The following is a 21,322-nucleotide window of genomic DNA, read 5'->3' on the forward strand; positions in this document are numbered from 1 at the left end:
ACATCCTGGGGGGTCACCTTTGACCTTAACTGGCCCAGCCACATAACTACTGTGGCTACAAGAGCAGGTCAGAGGCTGGGTATTCTGTGGCGAGTGTCTCAACTCCTGACTCCCCAAAGCCATTCCACCATCTACCAGGCACAAGTCAGGAGTGTGATGGAATATTCTCCACTTGCCTAGTTGAGTGCAGTCATCATCATCATAGGCAGTCCCTCGGAATCGAGGAAGACTTACTTCCACTCCTGAAGTTAGTTCTTTGGTGGTTGAACAGTCCAATACGAAAGCCACAGACTCTGTCACAGGTGGGACAGACTTCCTCAGCTGCCAACAACTAATTTGATTTGACCTCAAAATGGTGGATTTCCGTGTCCTCACTGCAAGCGTGCATCAGGAAATGGTGGCCATGAGTAAGGACTCAGAAAATCTTCCCATGAGTTAAATCACCGAGTTTACTCCTTAAACAGGACAAGCAAGAAAAACCTAAAAAATAATAACAAATGTAAAGAGTGGCCAGGAGAGGGGATCTGAACCTTGAGCATGTCTGAAAATAAGGTGGATATTTACCACAGAACAAATTGGTACAGTCATCATCATAGGCAGTCCCTCGAAATCGAGGAAGACTTGCTTCCACTCTAAAAGTGAGTTCTCAGGTGACTGTACAGTCCAATACAGGAATTACAGTCTCTGTCACAGGTGGGACAGACAGTCGTTGAAGGAAAGGGTGGGTGGGGAGTCTGGTTTGCCGCACGCTCCTTGGTATAGTAATATACAGCTAGCTGTTCTAATGATGTTACTTATTGATTTATATTCATCCTAGTAACCAGAATACTATGGGATATACAACTACAATTGGCAAAATGTTAGTGAGCTATTACCCAGAATATATTGACAAAGCTGAAATAGCATCTCCAGGTGCATGGTTAAAAGCTGTATTTTGCACAGTGCTACACACATCTGCCACCAAGCTTATGGTCTACAGGGCTGTAGTGATACCTGCCCTCCTGTATGGCTCAGAGACGTGGACCATATACAGTAGACACCTCAAATCGCTGGCGAAATACCACCAACGACGTCTCCGCAAGATCCTGCAAATCCCCTAGGAGGACAGGCGCACCAACATTAGCGTCCTCGTCCAGGCCAACATCCCCAGCATTGAAGCACTGACCACACTCAACCAGCTCCGTTGGGCGGGCCACATTGTTCGCATGCCTGACACAAGACTCCCAAAGCAAGTGCTCTACTTGGAACTCCTACACCGCAAGCGAGCCCAAGGTGGGCAGAGGAAACATTTCAAGGACACCCTCAAAGCCTCCTGGATAAAATGCAACATCCCCACCGACATCTGGGAGTCCCTGGCCAAAGACCGCCCGAAGTGGTCTGGTTGAGTAGACTGGGTCTTTACTCGTTGGAGTTCAGAAGGATGAGGGGTGATCTTATAGAAACATTTAAAATAATGAAAGGGATAGACAAGATAGAGGCGGAGAGGTTGTTTCCATTGGTCGGGGAGACTAGAACTAGAGGGCACAGCCTCAAAATATGGGGGAGCCAATTTAAAACCGAGTTGAGAAGGAATTTCTTCTCCCAGAGGGTTGTGAATCTGTGGAATTCTCTGCCCAAGGAAGCAGTTGAGGCTAGCTCATTGAATGTATTCAAGTCATAGATAGATTTTTAACCAATAAGGGAATTAAGGGTTACGGGGAGCGGGCGGGTAAGTGGAGCTGAGTCCACGGTCAGATCAGCCATGAATGGCGCAGCAGGCTTGAGGGGCTAGATGGCCTACTCCTGTTCCTAATTCTTATGTTCTTATGGAGGAAGTGCATCTGGGAGGACGCTGAGCACCTTGAGTCTTGTCGCCGAGAGCATGCAGTAAACAAGTACAGGGAGCGGAAGGAACGTGCAGCAAACCAGACTCCCCACCCACCCTTTCCTTTAACGACTGTCTGTCCCACCTGTGACAGAGACTCTAATTCCTGTATTGGACTGTTCAGTCACCTAAGAACTCACTTTGAGAGTGGAAGCAAGCCTTCCTCGATTTTGAGGGACTGCCTATGATAACACTTAATACACGACTGTATTCAAGGACTGGTACTTAATTAATAATAAGCTCCCAGGAATGATCTGTGTTGAATTCGCTGATCTTAGTTTGAGAGGCAATGAAGGCATGAAAAGTTTCCTGCACCTGATCTCTCTCTTATGAGCCGTGCTTTAAAGTGCCTGCACAGATGTTTGTCCTTTATAAATGGGTTTACGATTTCATTACACATGGTACACAGAGAAAAGCTTTCCCCAGGCAACGACAGAATCTGGGGTTAGCTGTGATCCTCACAAAGTTGAGTGGCATGCCAACAATCACTGTTTCACTTCACTCTGCCACCATCCGTGAAACAAAACTCCAGCATAAGCCATTAGATTCAGGACCGTACCGGAGAAAAGAAGAACACTGGAAGGTAAAATCTGGCTAAAGCAGCAACAAGTTTCCATATACATCCTTATAAAGGATATTTTGAGATGAAGTAAATAGAGTAGGAAAAGGTGTGTGTGGAGCATAAACACTGGCATAGACTGGTTGGGCCGAATAGCTTGTTTCCGTGCTGTGAATTCTATGTATATTTGGTGGGGAGTCTAAGGTCCAATTCTGTGATCCTCTGCTTCCAGGGAAAAACCATGCTTGCAGCAAGCGCATTGCAGGAAGTCAGGGGGGAGCAACCTGTGATTTTCTACCTGGCCAATATTTATCCCTCAATCAACATAACAAAAACAGATTATCTGGTAATTATCACATTGCTGTTTGTGGGACCATGCTGTGCACAAATTAGCTGCTACATTTCCTACATTACAACAGTGATTACACTTCAAAAGTACTTCATTGGCTGTAAAGCACTTTGGGATGTCTGGTGGTCATGAAAGGTGCTATATAAATGCAAGTCTTTCTTTCTTTTTTCTATTGAATTCCTGGGCTGCGCACCCACAATTTCTCACAATGTGCTCCCAGCAAGCATAGCTCCCTGCTAAGAGCACGGGATTGAACCTTTAGCTCATCTTTGTGATTTATTGCTGGTTTTATTCCCAACTTTAATGATTTATTATCAGTTTGTATGCTCTGTTCTATTTTGCTTGTTTATGTGACATTGGCTCGATATTGGAAATAAAATTAATTTGAAAGTAATTTGAGGTAAGTCACAAGATCTAGCTGAAACTGTCCCCATGTTATATTCCAGGTGCCAGCATCGGTGAGTACTGATGTATCAGAGAAGGTTAGAATAATCGCTAGTTGCTGTGACAACAATTAAACATTCTTGTCAGTGAAGTACCATGAGGTTATTTTCTTTCTGCGACTGTCTCTTCTTAGGCAGTCCCCCGGAGTCGAGGATGACTTGCTTCCACACTAAAATGAGTTCTAAGGTGAGACCAATGCGGGATCTGCAGTCTGTGTCACAGGTGGAGCAGACAGTGGTTGGAGGGACAGATGGGTGGCATGCTTGATTTGTCGTACGCTCCTTCCGCTTTTGTGCTTAGATTCCGCGAGCTCCCGGCGAAGAGACTCGAAGTGTTCGGTGCCTTCTCAGATGCTCCTCCTCCACTTTGAGTGGTCTTGGGCCAAGGATTCCCAAGAGTCGGTGGAGATGTTGCATTTTTTCAAGGAGGCTTTGAGGGTGTCCTTGAAGCGTTTTCTCTGCCCTCCTGGGGCTTGCCTGTCGTGACGTAGCTCGGAGTAGCGTGCTTGTTTCGGGAGTCTAGCACTGTGAATGTAATATGGAGAAAGAAATCCAGTATTGTTGCGCCTATTTTCAGGGCATAAAATGAAGAGACAAATCTCAGGTATTTCTTATATAATGTTAATTGAGCTCTCCGTAAATCCATAGAAATAATATAGTGCACAGAATTTTATAGTTTTAGTCGCTATCCAGGCTCTCCCTGCTATTTTCCTGTTAAATAAACTTTATAACATTTTGTAATATTAATTTATTAAATGATGTAAATTGCAAAAACATGTTTCCTAAATTCCATTCTATTATAATCTATCACGGATTTTGAAATTGAACACATTGGTTACAAAACTCGGCATATGGGGTTGCACCCCAGTGAAAGCGATATACCAAACCCTCAATTTCCTCTCGGCCGGCCTGCCTGCCTGCCACTAACAGAGTAGTACAACAGAGTATTGACTGCTAAACCCCCGGCCTGCGAGCACCATCGGAGTGGGCCGGGGAGTGGAAGGAGCAGCGTGGCGGCATAACACTCCAGGGAGCAACACGTGCTGGAGCAGGAGAGCAAGGGCAGTGAAAAGGGATGTCACCAAGATCCAGGTCACTGATTGGAGCGTGGGCAAATTCAGCAGGAGTGGCGAGGTCAGGGCAAAGGAGTGGCGAGAGATTGTAGAGGGATGTGATCAGGGCCCAGGAGAGGTGTAAGTTTGGGGCCAAGAAGAGGTGAAGGCTCAGGGGAGTACAGGTCCGTCCACATTGCGATATGTGTGCGCACTAGGTCCGTGAAGCAGAGCTGGTCTCCAGTCGTCTTGGTTAATCCTTGCTACTGGACCGAGACCTAGTTCTGTCAAGCCCGTGTGGTGGCTGGTGTGCAACGGTCACCACATTTTAAAAATTCCACGCATAGGCATCTTCCACCCTTCAAGATTTAGTTCGGGATCTGGAATATTAGGTCCTTCATTGAAACACCTGTGAACTTTTTTACGTGGAAGCAAGTCATCCTCGATTTGAGGGACTGCCTATGATGACATTTGTGTGAAAATCCCAGAATAACATAGCAGAACAAGATTACACTAAATCCAAGGGAGACTGAGGCTGTCAGGTTGTTGATAAGAATCTGTATAAACATTACTGTTAAGTAAAAGAAAACTGGTTACCTAGATCAATCTGTTCTGCTGTGGTGTCTATGCAACGGGGAATACTCCATGCAGTTTCATGCGCATTGTACCACAATTGCTGTCTTCATTGATATGCAGTGAAGCCACAAACCATCTGTTTTTAGGTGTAATTCACACAAGCTGGTAGATTTTCACAAATTAATTTCACCTTAAGTGGTAAACAACTGTTTTTACATTATTCAAGGACACCTTTATTTGTTGCCCTAGTGGAATCTTTATTCAGCACAATGGAACAGTTACATGGGCCAAGGGCTAGGAGAGCACTCATTCTATTTAAACAATACTTATTATTGATTTTTATACCAGTCATATTCCATTTATAAAATACATCTTTATAATGGGAGGGTACACAAAAAATATTCAGTCACACTTCATTTGCATGTTGGAAATTTGGCAATAGTTAGAATGCCCCCGCAATGAGTTAGGCCGACTGCAGGTAATGACTGCTGTGTAAAGGCATGCTGGGTTCAAAACAAGCAGCAAGTTTAGCAGACCTTTAATAAGATCCTGGGTTTGAGGTTTGGGCAGAGGTGGGAGAAGGGGGAACAATTCAACTTGTAAAGCAGGAACACAATGCAAAGCTCCTGACTATAGCAGGCTCGGTTGTACTATGATCATTGACACAAAAAAGAATTTGAAGGTTCTCTCCATAACACGCAAGTCATCTGAAATAGCTCCTGTGCAACAGCATTACAAAAGTCTTTTGTCATTAATGCAAAACTAACTGAAAAGTAAGAACCATTAACTTGTGATTGAAGAGCAATAACAGTGAATATCTGTCAAACGGAGTTCTTCACTAATTATTTAACTCATACTTAATTTTATAAAATAGTTTACATTTGACCGTGCAGTCCAGCCATATCACAGCTAAAGATATAACATTTACCCTTCTATTTTGCATTTTCCACATAACCTACAAAAAGGCAGGCATGACCTCTACCTTGCGGAGGCTGAACGGCAACTCTCTGACACATCCTCCAATCTCCCCCTGGACCATGTCTTCTAAGGTGAAGACAGATACAGAATATTCTCCATACCAGGCAGCATCCTCGTAAATCTCCTCTGCACCCTCTCCAGTGCAATCATGTCCTTCCTATAATATGGCGACCAGAACTGCACACAGTATTCCAGTTGTGGTCGAATCAGTGTATTGTACAATTTAAGCATAGCCTCCCTGCTCTTGTATTCTATGCCTCGGCCAATAAAGGCAAGCATTCCATATGCTGTCTTAACCACCTTATCCACCTGGCCTGTTATTTTCAGGAATTATGGAAAGAACACTCCAAGGTCCCTTTGTTCATCTACACTTCTAAGTGGCCTACTATTTAATGTGTATACCCTTTCCTTATTAGCCCTCCCAAAGTGCTTTACCTCACACTTTTCTGAATTAAATTCCAGTTGCTACTGTTCTGCCCACCTGACCAGTAGATTGATATCCTCCTGCAGTTCATGACTTTCCTCTTCATTATGAACCACACAGCCAATTTTAGTGTCATCTAAACTTCTTAATCATACTCCCTACATTCAAATCTAGATCATTCATGTATACCACAAAAAGCAAGGGACCCAGTACTGAGGCCTGCAGATCCTCACTGGAAACATCCTTCCATTCACAAAAACATCCATCAACCATTACCCTTTGCTTCCTACCTCTAAGTCAATTTTGGATCCAACTTGCTACCTTGCCCTGGATCCAATGAGCTTTTACATTCGTGACCAGTCTGCCATGTGGACCTTATCAAAAGCTTTGCTAAAGTCCATATACAGTACATCATACACACTACCCTCCTCGACCCTCCTGGTTACCTTCTCGAAAAATTCAATCAGGTTATTCAAACACGATCTTCCCTTAACAAATCCGTGCTGACTGTTCCTGATTAATCCTTGATTTATCCTGTCCTTCAGGATTTTTTCCAATATTTTTCCCATTACTGAGGTTTGGCTGACAGGGCCGTAATTATTTGGTTTATCCCTTTCTCCCTTCTTAAACAAGGGTACCACATTAGCAGTCCTCTAGTCCTGCGGCACCATGCCTAAATCCAAAGAGGACTGGAAAATGATGACAAGGCCTCTGCTATTTCCTCTTTTGCTTTGCGCAACATCTGGGCCTGGGGACTTATCTACTTTCAAAGCTGGGGACTGCTAAAGTGGTACCTTTGTTTAAGAAGGGAGAAAGGGATAAGCCAAGTAATTACGGCCCTGTCAGCCAAACCTCAATAATGGGAAAAATATTGGAAAAAATCCTGAAGGACAGGATAAATCAAGGATTAATCAGGAACAGTCAGCACGGATTTGTTAAGGGAAGATCATGTTTGACTAACCTGATTGAATTTTTCGAGAAGGTAACCAGGAGGGTCGAGGAGGCTAAATCCCTTAATACCTCCTCTCTCACTATGTTTATTTTATAGAAACATAGAAAATAGGAGCAGTAATAGGCCATTCGGCCCTTTGAGCCTGCACCGCCTTCAATATGATCATGCCTGAACCTCTATCTCAACACCATATTCCTGCTTTCTCCCCACATCCCTTGATGCTTTTTGTGTCTAGAATTTCACACTACTCCTCGACAGCAGTATCTGCATTGCCCCTTTCCTTTGTGAAAACGGATGCAAAGTATTCATTAAGAACCATATCAACATCTTCTGCCTCCACACACAGATTACCCTCATGATCTCCAATAGGCCCTACCCTTTCTCTAGTTATCTACTTATTCTTAATATATTTATAGAACCCCTTTGGGTTTTCCTTAACTTGACTTGCCAAGAATTTTTCATGCTCTCTCTTAGCATTCCTAATATCCTTTGTAATTTTACCTATGAACTTTCTATGTTCCTCCAGAGATTCTACAGTATTTAGCCATTAGTATATGACATACGCTTCCCTTTTTTCCTTTATCCTCCCCCTATCTCTAGACATCCCGGGGGCTCTAGAATTGTTATTCCTACCCTTTTTCTTTAAGGGCACATGTTTGGCCTGAGCCCTCCGGATCTCCTCCTTGAATACTTCCCACTGTTCCGACACTGATTTATCCACAAGTAGCTGTTTCCAGTCCACAGTGGCCAAATCACTTCTCAACTTAGCAAAGTTAGTTTTTCCCCAATTTGGGACTTTTATTCCTGCTCTAACCTTGTCCTTATCCACAACTTCCTTGAATGTAACTGAATTATGGGCACTGGTACCCAAGTGCTCTCCCACTGATACCCCTTCCACCTGCCCAGCTTCATTCCCCAAAACTTAGTCCAGAACCGCCCCCTCCCGTGTTGGGCTTGTTGCATACTGACTTAAAAAGTTCTCTTGAATGCATTTTAAGAATTTCGCACCCTCTATACCCTTCACATTATATTTGTCCCAATGAATATTAGGATAATTGAAATCCCCTATTATTACTGCCCTATGGTTCTTGGACTTCACAGAAATTTGTCTACATATTTGCACTTCTATCTCCCTCCCACTGTTTGGGGGTCTATAATACATGCCCCGCAGTGTGATCGCCTCTTTTTTATTTTTTAGTTCAACCCGTATGGCCTCATGTGATGATCCCTCTAACATATCATCCCTCCTCATAGCTGTAATAGTTTCTTTAATCAATACCTCAACCCCCCCCCCCTCCCTTTTACCCTGCCTATTTGTGTTGTCTAAATGTAACCAGGAATATTTAACCGCCAAACCTGACCCTCTTAAAGCGATGTCTCTGTAATGGCTATAATCTCATAAGTTTAAAAGTTGGTTAAAAGTTTAAAATGTAATTAAAAGTTGGTTGGGAGTATGAGACGACGCCACGTCTCAGTCCCTTCAGCCGGTTCTGCGCTGGCCTCAGAGTCCCTTCGGCAGATTGAATGCCGGCCTTGGAGCCTCTTCGGCTGGCCCCACGTCCTCGAGTCCCTTTGGCAGGTCGTTCCGGAGTCGCCTCGGCTGGCCAGACGTCCTCCGGATCCGGTGCAGAGCCCCTTTGGGAAGAACCCTCTGCAGAATTTAAGGGCCTGCCTTCCCCAAGCGGAACTCAAGTTTTGTTCCCTGCCTCCAGAGGCAATGCAGCTTATGTAAGCGGCCAGCTTGCCACTTGTTTCATTGGGGCCCCGTGCCGGCCGCTTCTGTCCCTGGCCGAAGGGGCCCCGTACCGGCCGCATCTGTCCCTGGCCAAAGGGACTCTGCACCGGCCCGGACCAGCTGCTGGGGTTGGGCCGCGTCTCTGGTAGGTGTCCCGCTCGGGGTGGGGAGGGGGGTAGGTCGGCTTGGTGGTGCTGGTGTCGGTGGTCTGGGCGCGGCTGGTGTCCCTGGGGCTCTGCTGGGCTGAAGCCCCCGCTCTCTCGGTGCCTCCACTGGGCTGGAGCCCCCGCTCTCTCGGTGCCTCCACTGGGCTGGAGCCCCCGCTCTCTCGGTGCCTCCACTGGGCTGGTGCCCCCCGCTCTCTCGGTGCCTCCACTGGGCTGGTGCCCCCCGCTCACTCGGTGCCTCCACTGGGCTGGTGCCCCCGCTTCACCTGGTGCCCAATACCTGCACCACACAAGGCAGTCCCTGCAGCTGCAAACCAAAGGAAAGCTTTCTGGGGAAATAAATCAAAACACCTTCTCAGAGGGAGGAGTCACAATGTTCAGGAAAAGAGGGTGAGTTGGAATTACTTCACAACTCCACCTCTTCAAAGTTTGCCTTGTTTCTCAACTTCATCTGCCACATGTCCGCCCATTCCACCAGCCTGTCTATGCCTTCTTGAAGTCCATCACTGTCCACCTCACTGTTACTACTCCTCCAAGTTTCTGTCATCTGCAAATTTCAAAATTGTGCCCCGTACACCTAAGTTCAAGTCATCAACGTATATTAAAAGCAGAAGTGGTTCTTGTTATATCTTGAATACAGAGTCTGACCAGATACTGCAAGCTCAAAGTAAGGTGTGACCATAGTCCTTTATTACAGGTCTCAGAGAATCTGGGAGAACTTTTAAAATTTACATTTTAGACTCTCAACCGAAAAACTTTTAAACATCAATTATTAATTTAGATCTTTGACTTTTAACAACTTTTAGAAACTTTTTAAATTGGGGAAAATTTTATAATCTATTATTGATCTACATCTTAGATTTTTTAACAACTCTTAGAAACTTCTTAAAATGTTTTAAAAATTCTTAGAAACTTTGAAATAAATTGGGAACTTTAACAACTTTTAATCTTTTAAAATAACTTTGGAAGTCACCTTCCTAATGCCTGCCCCCCAACCTAGCCTCGGGCCATCTACCATCAATGGCGCTACCCGGCGCTGAGCTTGCGGCCAACACTTCACCGTAAACAATTAGGTTTATCGAGCTGTGCCTGGTCTCCAGTTGTCTTGGACCCCCTTGCCACTGGACCAAGACTTTGTTCAGCTAAGCCCGTGTGGTTGCCAGTGTGCAGCGGCCACCCCACGTTAAAAGAACTCACACACAGGCACCTTTCACTTCGTCAGTATGAAGTTCTGGACCTGGAATGTCAGGACTCTCATAGACAATACCAACAGCAACAGGCCGGAACGCCGCACTTTCATCGTTGCTCGGGAACTCAGACGTTTTGACATTGACATCGCCGCCCTAAGCAAGACCCTGTGGGCAGGGGAAGACCAGTTGAAGGAACATGGTGGAGGTTACACCTTCTTCTGGAAAGGGAAATCAGAGGCAGAACGCTGCCTTCATGGAGTCGGCTTTGCCGTCAAGAATGAGCTGGTCGACCGCCTCAAAGATTCCCCCTGTGGGGTTAACGAACGCCTCATGACTCTCCGTATCACCCTATCTCGGAACCAATGTGCCACAGTCATCAGTGCGTATGCCCCCAGACTCGATGCAATGGGTGAGGCGAAAGAGGGTTTTTATTCCAACCTCGAGACATCCTTGTCCCGTGTCCCCACGGGTGACAAATTGATCCTCCTGGGTGATTTTAATGCCAGGGTTGGCAAAGACACAGCCCTTTGGGGAGGCATGATTGGCAGAGAGGGGGTAGGGAAAGCCAACTCCAGTGGTGCCCTACTCCTGACAAAATGTCTAGAACATGAACTCCTCATCACCAACAGCCTGTTCCGCCAGAGGGACAAATACAAGACATCATGGCAACACCCTCGCTCCAAACACTGGCACCTGCTCGAATATGTCATTGTCTGAGCCAGGGATCGCAAGGACGTGCGCATCACCCGCGCTATGACAGGAGCTGACGACTGCTGGACGGACCACCGCCTAATCCGATCCATCATCAACATTAACATTGCCCCAAAGCAGAGGGGGCAGCAGAAGCATTTCCACAAAAAAGTTAATGCCGGGGCACTTCGAGATCCATCTAAGAGAGCTCTATACAGCCAGCACCTCACAGCCAAACTGGCATGCCTTGATGACCCTGAGATGCTGAATGCCCACAGTGCTTGGTCTGCCCTCCAGGCCTCTATAACCAGTGCCTGTGAAGAGACACTTGGTCACTCAACCAGAAAACATCAGGACTGCTTTGATGAAAATGATCAGGAGATCGAAGAACTAATAGATCGCAAGCGCAAAGCATTTCTGAGCCTCAAGCAACAGTCCAACTCGGGAGCTGCAAAACAACATTACAGACGGCTCAAGGCTCAGGTCCAACAAAAAACTTGGGACCTAAAGAACAGGTGGTGGATGGAGAAAGCACAGGAGATACAACAACTAGCCGATAGCCACGATATGCGAGGATTCTTCACTGCAGTCAAGACCACCTACGGTCCAAACTCCCAAGGCCCTACCCCACTCCTGGCCAAGAACAGGGAAACACTCATCAAGGACACCGAGGCTGTCAGGGCCTGATGGAAGGAGCACTTTGAAGATCTCCTCAATCAAGACTCTGCCTTTGACTTGAGTGTTCTCGACTCCATCCCACAGCATGCCACCCGCCACCAACTCAGTTAAACTCCAACGTTGCACGAAGTTGGCAAAGCCATAAAACAGCTTAAGAATAACAAGGCTATGTGTGCGGATGGAATCCCTGCTGAGGCGCTAAAATATGGCGGAGAGGTGCTGTTGGCGCGGATACATGACCTCATCTCTCTCATCGGGAGGGAGGAGAGCATGCCGGGCGATCTCAGAGATGCAGTGATTGTGACCATCTTTAAAAGGTCCAACTGTGGCAACTACAGGGGAATCTCCCTGCTTTCAGCCACTGGGAAAGTTGTCGCTCGAGTTCTCCTCAATCGTCTTCTCCTTGTAGCTGAGGAGCTCCTCCTGGAATCACAATGCGGATTTCATCCCCTTCGGGACACAACAGACATGATCTTTGCAGCACGTCAGTTGCAGGAGAAATGCAGGGAGCAGCGCCAGCCCTTTTACATGGCCTTTTTTTGATTTTACAAAGGCCTTTGACACTGTCAACTGTGAGGGCCTATGGAGCGTGCTTCTCCATTTCGGATGCCCCCAAAAGTTTGTCAACATCCTTCGCCTGCTTCACGATGCAGGCTGTGATCCTTACCAATGGATCCATTACAGACCCAATCCACGTCTGGACCGGGGTCAACAGGGCTGCGTTATCGCTCCAACCCTCTTCTCAATCTTCCTCGCCGCCATGCTCCACCTCACAATCAACAAGCTCCCCGCTGGAGTGGAACTAAACCACAGAACCAGTGGGAAGCTGTTTAACCTACAACGCCTCCAGACCAGGTCCAAGATCACCCCAACCTCTGTCATTGAGCTGCAGTATGTGGACGATGCCTGCATCTGTGCACATTCAGAGTCTGAACTCCAGGATATATTCAATGTATTCACTGAGGCATATGAAAGCATGGGCCTTATGCTTAACATCCGTAAGACAAAGGTCCTTCACCAGCCTGTCATCGCCGCACAGCATTGCCTTCTAATCATCAAGATCCACGGCGCAGCCCTGGACAACATGGACCATTTCCCACATCTCGGGAGCCTCTTATCAACAAAGGCAGGCATTGATGCGGAGATTCAGCATCGCCTCCAGTGCGCCAGTGCAGCCTTCGACCGCCTGCGGAAAAGAGTGTTTGAAGACCAGGCCCTCAAATCTACCACCAAACTCATGGTCTACAGGGCTGCAGTAATACCCGCCCTCGTGTATGGGTCTGAGGCATGGATGATGTACAGAAGGCACCTCAAGTCACTGGAGATACATAACCAACGATGTCTCCGCAAGATCCTGCAAATTCCCTGGGAGGACAGGAGCACCAACATCAGTGTCCTCGACCAGGCTAACATCCACAGTATTGAAGCACTGACCACACTCGATCAGCTTCGCTGGGCAGGCCACATAGTACACATGCCAGATACGAGACTCCCGAAGCAAATGCTTTATGCGGAGCTCCTTCATGGTAAACGAGCCAAAGGAGGTCAGCGGAAACGTTATAAGGACAGCCTCAAAGCCTCCCTGGTAAAGTGCGACATCACCACTGACACCTGGGAGACCCTGGCCGCAGACCGCCCGAGGTGGAGAAAATCCATCCAGGAGTTGAGTCTCGACACAAGGAGCATGAAGAGGCCAGGCGCAGGCAACAGAAGGAGCGTGCGGCAAACCAGCCCTACAGACCCCTTCCCCCGACAAATGTCTGTCCCACCTGTAACAAGGTCTGTGGCTATCGTATCGGATTGTTCAGCCATCAAAGAACTCACTCTGGGAGTGGAAGCAAGTCCTCCTCGATTCCGAGGGACTGCCTATGATGAATGTCATACTCCCAAGTGTCTACCTGTGCTCTCAGCTCATCCGGCTGCAAGGAGAAAAAGGTTAGTAAAGACAAACGTAGGTTCCCTGCAGTCAGAATCAGAGGAAGTCACAACGGGGAACAAAGAATGGCAGACCAATTGAACAAGTACTTTGGTTCGGTATTCATTGAGGACACAAACAACCTTCCGGATATAAAAGGGGTCAGAGGGTCTAGTAAGAAGGAGGAACTGAGGGAAATCCTTATTAGTCGGGAAATTGTGTTGGGGAAATTGATGGGATTGAAGGCCGATAAATCCCCAGGGCCTGATGGACTGCATCCCAGAGTACTTAAGGAGGTGGCCTTGGAAATAGCGGATGTATTGACAGTCATTTTCCACATTCCATAGACTCTGGATCTGTTCCTATGGAGTAGAGGGTAGCCAATGTAAGCCCACTTTTTAAAAAAGGAGGGAGAGAGAAAACAGGGAATTATAGACCGGTCAGCCTGACATCGGTAGTGGATAAAATGATGGAATCAATTATTAAGGATGTCATAGCAGCGCATTTGGAAAGAGGTGACATGATAGGTCCAAGTCAGCATGGATTTGTGAAAGGGAAATCAAGCTTAACAAATCTTCTGGAATTTTTTGAGGATGTTTCCAGTAGAGTGGACAAGAGAGAACCAGTTGATGTGGTGTATTTGGACTTTCAGAAGGTTTTCGACAAGGTACCACACAAGAGATTAATGTGCAAAGTTAAAGCACATGGGATTGGGGGTAGTGTGCTGACTTGGATTGAGAACTGGTTGTCAGACAGGAAGCAAAGAGTAGGAGTAAATGGGTACGTTTCAGAATGGCAGGCAGTGACTAGTGGGGTACCGCAAGGTTCTGTGCTGGGGCCCCAGCTGTTTACATTGTACATTAATGATTTAGACGAGGGGATTAAATGTAGTATCTCCAAATCTGCGGATGATACGAAGTTGGGTGGCAGTGTGAACTGCGAGGAGGATGCTATGAGGCTGCAGACTGATTTGGATAGGTTAGGTGAGTGGGCAAATGCATGGCAGATGAAGTATAATGTGGATAAATGTGAGGTTATCCACTTTTGTGGTAAAAACAGAGAGACAGACTATTATCTGAATGGTGACAGATTAGGAAAAGGGGAGGTGCAACGAGACCTGGGTGTCATGGTACATCAGTCATTGAAGGTTGGCATGCAGCTACAGCAGGCAGTTAAGAAAGCAAATGGCATGTTGGGCTTCATAGCGAGGGGATTTGAGTACAGGGGCAGGGAGGTGTTGCTACAGTTGTACAGGGCCTTGGTGAGGCCACACTGGGAGTATTGTGTACAGTTTTGGTCTTCTAACTTGAGGAAGGACATTCTTGCTATTGAGGGAGTGCAGCGAAGGTTCACCAGACTGATTCACGGGATGGCGGGACTGACATATCAAGAAAGACTGGATCAACTGGGCTTGTATTCACTGGAGTTCAGAAGAATGAGAGGGGATCTCATAGAAACGTTTAAAATTCTGACGGGTTTAGACAGGTTAGATGCAGGAAGAATGTTCCCAATGTTAGGGAAGTCCAGAACCAGGGGTCACAGTCTAAGGATAAGGGGTAAGCCATTTAGGACCGAGATGAGGAGAAACTTCTTCACCCAGAGAGTGGTGAACCTGTGGAATTCTCTACCACAGAAAGTTGTTGAGGCCAATTCACTAAATATATTCAAAAAGGAGTTAGATGTAGTCCTTATTACTAGGGGGATCAAGGAGTATGGCAAGAAAGCAGGAATGGGGTACTGAAGTTGCATGTTCAGCCATGAACTCATTGAATGGCGGTGCAGGCTCGAAGGGCCGAATGGCCTACTCCTGCACCTATTTTCTATGTTTCTATTTGCTATACTCCTTGCATTGAAGTATATACCATCTTATAGATTCACTTTCTACATTCTTGATTTCCAATTTCAGCTTTACTTCCTTCCCTTTTGAATTCGTTCTCAGGTTCTCATCCCCCTGCCAAGCTAGTTTAAACTCTCCCGAACAGCACTAGCAAATCTCCCTGCGAGGATATTGATCCTGGCGCTGTTGAGGTACAACCCAACCAGTTCGTGCAGGTCCAATCTCTCCCAGAAGCGGTCCCAATGACTCAGGAATTTAAAGCCCTCTCTCCCGCACCAACTCTCCAACCATGCGTTCATCCTCTCTATCCTTGTATTCTTATACTCATTAGCACGTGGCACTGGTAATGACCCGGAGATTACTACTCTTCTGGTGCCATTTGCCTCTTTAACAGTTTCCAGTTTCCTGGTTCCAACCGTCTCCTTTTCATTATGGACATCCAATCCCTCCACACTTCCATCCCGCACCAGGATGGCCTGAGGACACGGCACCTCTGCCTTGAACAGAGACCCAACCAGTCCCCATCCACCACCCTCCTCCACCTGGCTGAACTTCTTCTCACATTGAACAACTTCTCCTTTGCATCCTCAAAAGGTTGCTTCGGGAACCCGCATGAGTCTTAGGTATGCCTGCTTTTTCATGGGACATGTGGAACATTCTTTGTTCCAGTCCTACTCAGCTCCCCTCCCTCACCTCTTTTTCTGGTATATTGATGACTGTATCAGTGATGCTTCCTGCTCTCGCCCTGAACTCGAAGTTTTCATTCATTTTCCTTCTAATTTCCACCCTTCCCTCATCTTCACATAGTCCATCTCTGACTCTTCCCTTCCCTTTTTTGGCTTCGGTGTCTCCACATCTGGGATATGGCTTCGACAAATATCCACTAGAAGTCCACTGATTTCCACAGTAACGTAGACTACACTTCCTCCCACTCCACTTCATGTAAGGACTCTATTCCATTCTCCCAGTTTCTTCATCACACCTGCTCTGACAATGCCAGCTTCCATATCAGTGCTTTCAATACGTCTTCCTTTTTCCTCAACCGAGGATTTTCCTCCACCGTGGTTGACATGGCCCTCAACCGTGTCCGTTCCATTTCCCGCACTTCTGCTCTCACCCCTTTCCCTCCCTCCCAGAGCCACAATAGGGTTCCCCTTGTCCTCACCTTTCACCCCAACAGCCTCCACTTTCAACGGATGATCCTCTGCCATTTCCGCCACCTCCATCGTGATCCAACTACCAAACACATCTTCCCCTCCCCTTTCAGACTTCTGAAAGGATCGCTGCCTCCGCTACATCCTAGTCCACTCCTCAAACACCCCCAGCACCCCGTTCCCTTCCCACAGTACCTTCCCATGTGAGCACAGGCGATTCAATACCTGCCTTTTTCCCTCCTCCCTTCCCACTGTGCAGGGCCCTAAACACTTCTTCCAGGTGAAACAGTGATTTACTTGTACTTTTTGCAATTTCGTATACTGTATTCACTGCTCATTATGCGGTCTCCTCTACATTGGGGAGACCAAACACAGATTGGGTGACCACTTTGTGGAACACCTCCGTTCAGTCTGTAAGCATGACTACGATATTCCGGTCGCCTGTCACTTTAATTCTCCGCTAAACTCCCCACTCTGGCCTTGGCCTCCTACACTGATCCAATGAAGCTCAACATAAGCTCGAGGAACAGCACCTCATAATTTGATTAGGCACTTTACAGCCTTCTGGACTCAACCTAGAGTTCAACAATTTCAGAACATAACCTCTGTCCCTATTTTTTCCACACGGCAACTGCTCATGATTCTGATATTCCCATTTACACCTTTTCTAGACTCATATTTTGTTTCTTTACTTGTCCCATTTCCATCTCCTTTGCTTTGTACTGTCATCCCTTTTGTCTTTTAATCACTGCTGCTTTCCATCCGTTTGTTCTTTCCTCCCTTTCCCTGCCTCTGAACTTGCATTTCTAACTTTTTCCAGTTCTAGCAAAAGGTTATCAACCTGTAACGTTAACTCTGTTTCTCTCTCCACAGATGTTGCCTGACCTACTAGTATTTCCAGAATTTTCTATTTTTATTACGACTTTATAATAAATGGATTAATGCCTCCGAATGAGTGGGTTGAGGAATGGGATTCATCCACTAATCTTGCCAATAGCAATTTTCAGTCATGTTGCATTTTTAACTCTGTCAGTAAGCTTTTTTAAAAAAACTGGACTTGCACTGAAAATTATTACACTGCAAACATTGAAAAAAAATCTAAAATGCACAAAAATGTGATTTGCAGTAAGAGGCACCGGAGCTCAATTTGTGCTTTCAGGGAGCTGCCTTCAGTCTGACATTTGCAATTTATTAATTTCTTAATGTCATTTGTCACATTTCCCCATTGATATTGACCTCTCCAATACCCTGGTTACTGCATGGAAACAAAGGAACCTCCTACATATACTTGGAAACAAATTGAAAACAAAATGAAAACTGATTTCCAAGTTCAGAAGTATCAATGTGCTACAACTGACCCACAAATTGTTCAACATTTGCCATCCAAAATCACACTGGAGTAAAATCCTAAATCTGGGAATCTCAGTGCAATTGAACAAATGCAGTGACTGAAATTTTTTTTAAATTCGATCCTGGAATGTGGGCGTCGCTGGCTAGGCCAGCATTTATTGCTCACCCATTGAGAAGGTGGTGGTGAGCCGCCTTCTAGAACTGCTGCAGCCCGTGTGGTGAAGGTACTCTCACAGTGCTGTTAGGGAGGGAGTTCCAGAATTTTGACCCAACGACGATGAAGGAACGGCGATATATTTCCAAGTCAGGATGGTGTGTAACTTGGAGGGGAACTTGCAGGTGGTAGTGTTCCCATGCGCCTGCTGCCCTTATCCTTCTAGGTAGTAGAAGTCGCAGGTTTGGGAGGTGCTGTTAAAGAAGCCTTGGTGAGTTGTCGGTGGTGGAGGGAGTGAATGTTGAAGATGGTGAATGGGGTGCCAATCAAGTGTGCTGCTTTGTCCTGGATGGTGTCGAGCTTCTTGAGTGTTGTTGGAACTGCACTCATCCAGGCAAGGGGAGAGTATTCCATCACACTCCTGACTTGGGCTTTGTAGATGGTGAAGTCTCCAGGCTCATGTCTTCACCAGTTGTTCTTTTTGCAGAGGCACCCAAATCCTGATCACCGGAACAATTACTTTTAGTTTTTATTCGTAACCTGCTGAGTATTGCTGTTGATGCCACAAGCAACTTTTGTGTTGAACCCGAAACATCACCATGGCTGCACCCTCTAAATTGTTAAGCGTCGGTATGCAAAAATCCCAGGCATAAGAATATCTGACGGAAGCACAGAAGGAAAGAGCACTGGGTGGTGCTGTGATTTGCCCATTGTCCCTTCAGGTACAGTGACAAGCATTTACGTTTTATGTGGCCATCAATATTTGAACCCCTGTCCACATGAGAGAATGGAAATCAGCTGATTCAAAATTGCTACGTGGTCATTTGCAGAACCACTAAATTTGTAATGTGCGTGTGAGTGCAAAATTCAAACTCCACTTCCTGAGATAGGTTCGGCCTCAAGGTGCAAAATTCATTGGCTACATTTCCACAGGAGTTGGGCAACCTATGGTTAAATTGAAAACATTTTTGCAAATTAGTGAAGATTTTATGTTTTATGTTTTCCTGTGCAAACAATGTTCCTTTAAATTGACAAAACCCAAATTCTCCATCGGGAATCCCTGCATGGGAACTTCTGTGCTGGCAATGCCAAAGATGAACATTTACCTTACTATGTCTGCTGTAGTAGGAGCTATGCTTTAATAAAAATTTAAATAAAATTCTGGCAGCAATTTCAGTTAGTGATATAATGATGTCATTGCAAGGCAACTCACGTAATTACACTTTTTATTTGTTTTGACTTTGATGGCCTTGCCTCTGATTGACGTTTCACTGAGAAGGGACCTGCTTTTTGCATTTTTAACGCTTTGTACAATTCAGAAAGATACAGCCATCTGTACCGTTCTAATAGATTTCATAATTCCATCAATTGCTTGACTCTGCATCTTCCTTTCAACACATCCACCTCAGTTTAAATTGATCAGTTACTTCAAGCACTTTAACCAAGCCTTAGTTCTTATTTAATTACTTCTGCTAATTTTTGCATGGTCCTTGCTATCAGCTGGTACAGGGGTTCTCATAGTCAGAATCAATTTGTAAGTTTCAAAGCAATCCATGATGAAATATTAGCACCCATGACAGTTACAATCAAAGATTTTCAAGTAAGTTTCATTAACTGTTAAATGTCAGTTACAAAAGGTCCTCATTAACCTTTTATATCTTTTATGCGACTGGATAAGGGATGATAGTATTGGGGAACAAAAGACTTTCCCACTGCTGGCACTCTCAGGGCTGGTATAGAATCATAGAATGATGCAAAACAGGAGGCCATTCTGCCCATCGTGCATGTGCCAGCTCTTTGAAAGAGTTATACAATTAGTCCCACTTCCCTGTCCTCTCCCCACAGCCCTGCAAAATTTCTATTTGCAATTTGAAAGCTATTATTGAATATAGTATGAGATGATAGAGAAACTGGATGCAGTTGAGGAGACTGTAGTACAGATGCAATTAGGTAAATAATCATTGAGTAAAAATTATTGTTGGCTATTTTATTGTATGAAAGTTTAGCACACTTGTACTAAATTCTTCTTTCAGCTATATTAGAGATATTAACCTATTTAAAACAAAAGTAAACTAAATGGAGTAACAGTTCAATTAAAATAAATGGGTCAATGCCTCTGTTAAAGCAGAAGAATTTAGTGTGAGCACATTAAGATTTCTAAGATTGCTTTGCTGAAAGTAATTCCATCTTTAGATCTCTGCTGCTATTAGTTCAGCTGCCTTACCTCTCCAAACCAGTTCTCCTACTAAATGCTTAAACAAACAACAAATAGTTTGTGCTTACTTTTGCTGTCTGTCACATTATACTTCCTGTATCACACTTCACTGTTGCACTTAATATGCAAATTTATTCTAGACAAATGACTTGCAACATTTCATCCAATGATCTTTCACAAAAGTCAATCAGTTGGAAAATACAAAGGGGGAAAAATTGCAGTCGAAGGCTTCCTTCATACGAACGCCTCCGACACGGAAAAAATCTACAAAAGTACCTGGTGGTCCTGGAGGAATGTAGGATTCCGGTCGGAGGCCTAGATTCACTGCGCAGTGCACAGGGAGATGTCTTTCAGGTACTGTATGTACGTATGTATGTACATATGCTGGAGTCACATGGGTCTGGACCACCAATCACTATGCAGTATTCTCATTGATAAAAATGGGAACTCCGTTTATACGAGTTCCCATTACTATCAATGAGACTAGCCCCCTAAAAAACAGAATAAATAAATACAACACCTCACATATTTAAAATTAATTGAAATTAAATGTAATTAATTGGTTTTAAAAATTATATATTTTTTGGAATTTTTTTTGTGTTTTAATAGGGTTAAAAATAACTTTATTTTAATGGATAGGGTTTTTTAATACAAAAATGGGTGTTTACATTTAACTTTTATATGTTTTAAAAACGTTACGTTGGAAAAAGTAAGCTATGCGCCTGCTTTTACCAGGCGTAAAAGTTTGAAGGACATTTGCTGGGCCTGAGTTGGATAAATAGCCCAATCTCTCCGGCATGGGTGTCCTTCTCCCGGGGATGCGGGGGATCTATCTAGCGACATCTTGACAGATCGGAAAAACTGATTTTCGGTGCATTGTGTCCCAAAAAATGGCTTTTGCGAGGCTTCGCCGGGTCCGTGCGCACTTTGTATGGACCAGGCGAGGTCGGAATTTTCGGCCCAAAGAAAGTGCCCCACCAACTCAAAACAGCTTAATTGCATAGGAGTCAGAATGCCTGTAGATTGTGATTTTAAAAATT

General features: G+C 45.3%; 1 protein-coding gene across 1 annotated transcript in view; it reads right to left on the reverse strand.

The window, feature by feature from the left end:
- LOC139229194 (NACHT and WD repeat domain-containing protein 2) overlaps positions 1-21,322 on the reverse strand; it is a 368,765-nt gene that overhangs the window by 260,088 nt on the left and 87,355 nt on the right. The window lies entirely within an intron of this gene.

This window comes from Pristiophorus japonicus, chromosome 2 (genome assembly GCF_044704955.1).
Source record: "Pristiophorus japonicus isolate sPriJap1 chromosome 2, sPriJap1.hap1, whole genome shotgun sequence".
NCBI classification, from domain to species: domain Eukaryota; kingdom Metazoa; phylum Chordata; class Chondrichthyes; family Pristiophoridae; genus Pristiophorus; species Pristiophorus japonicus.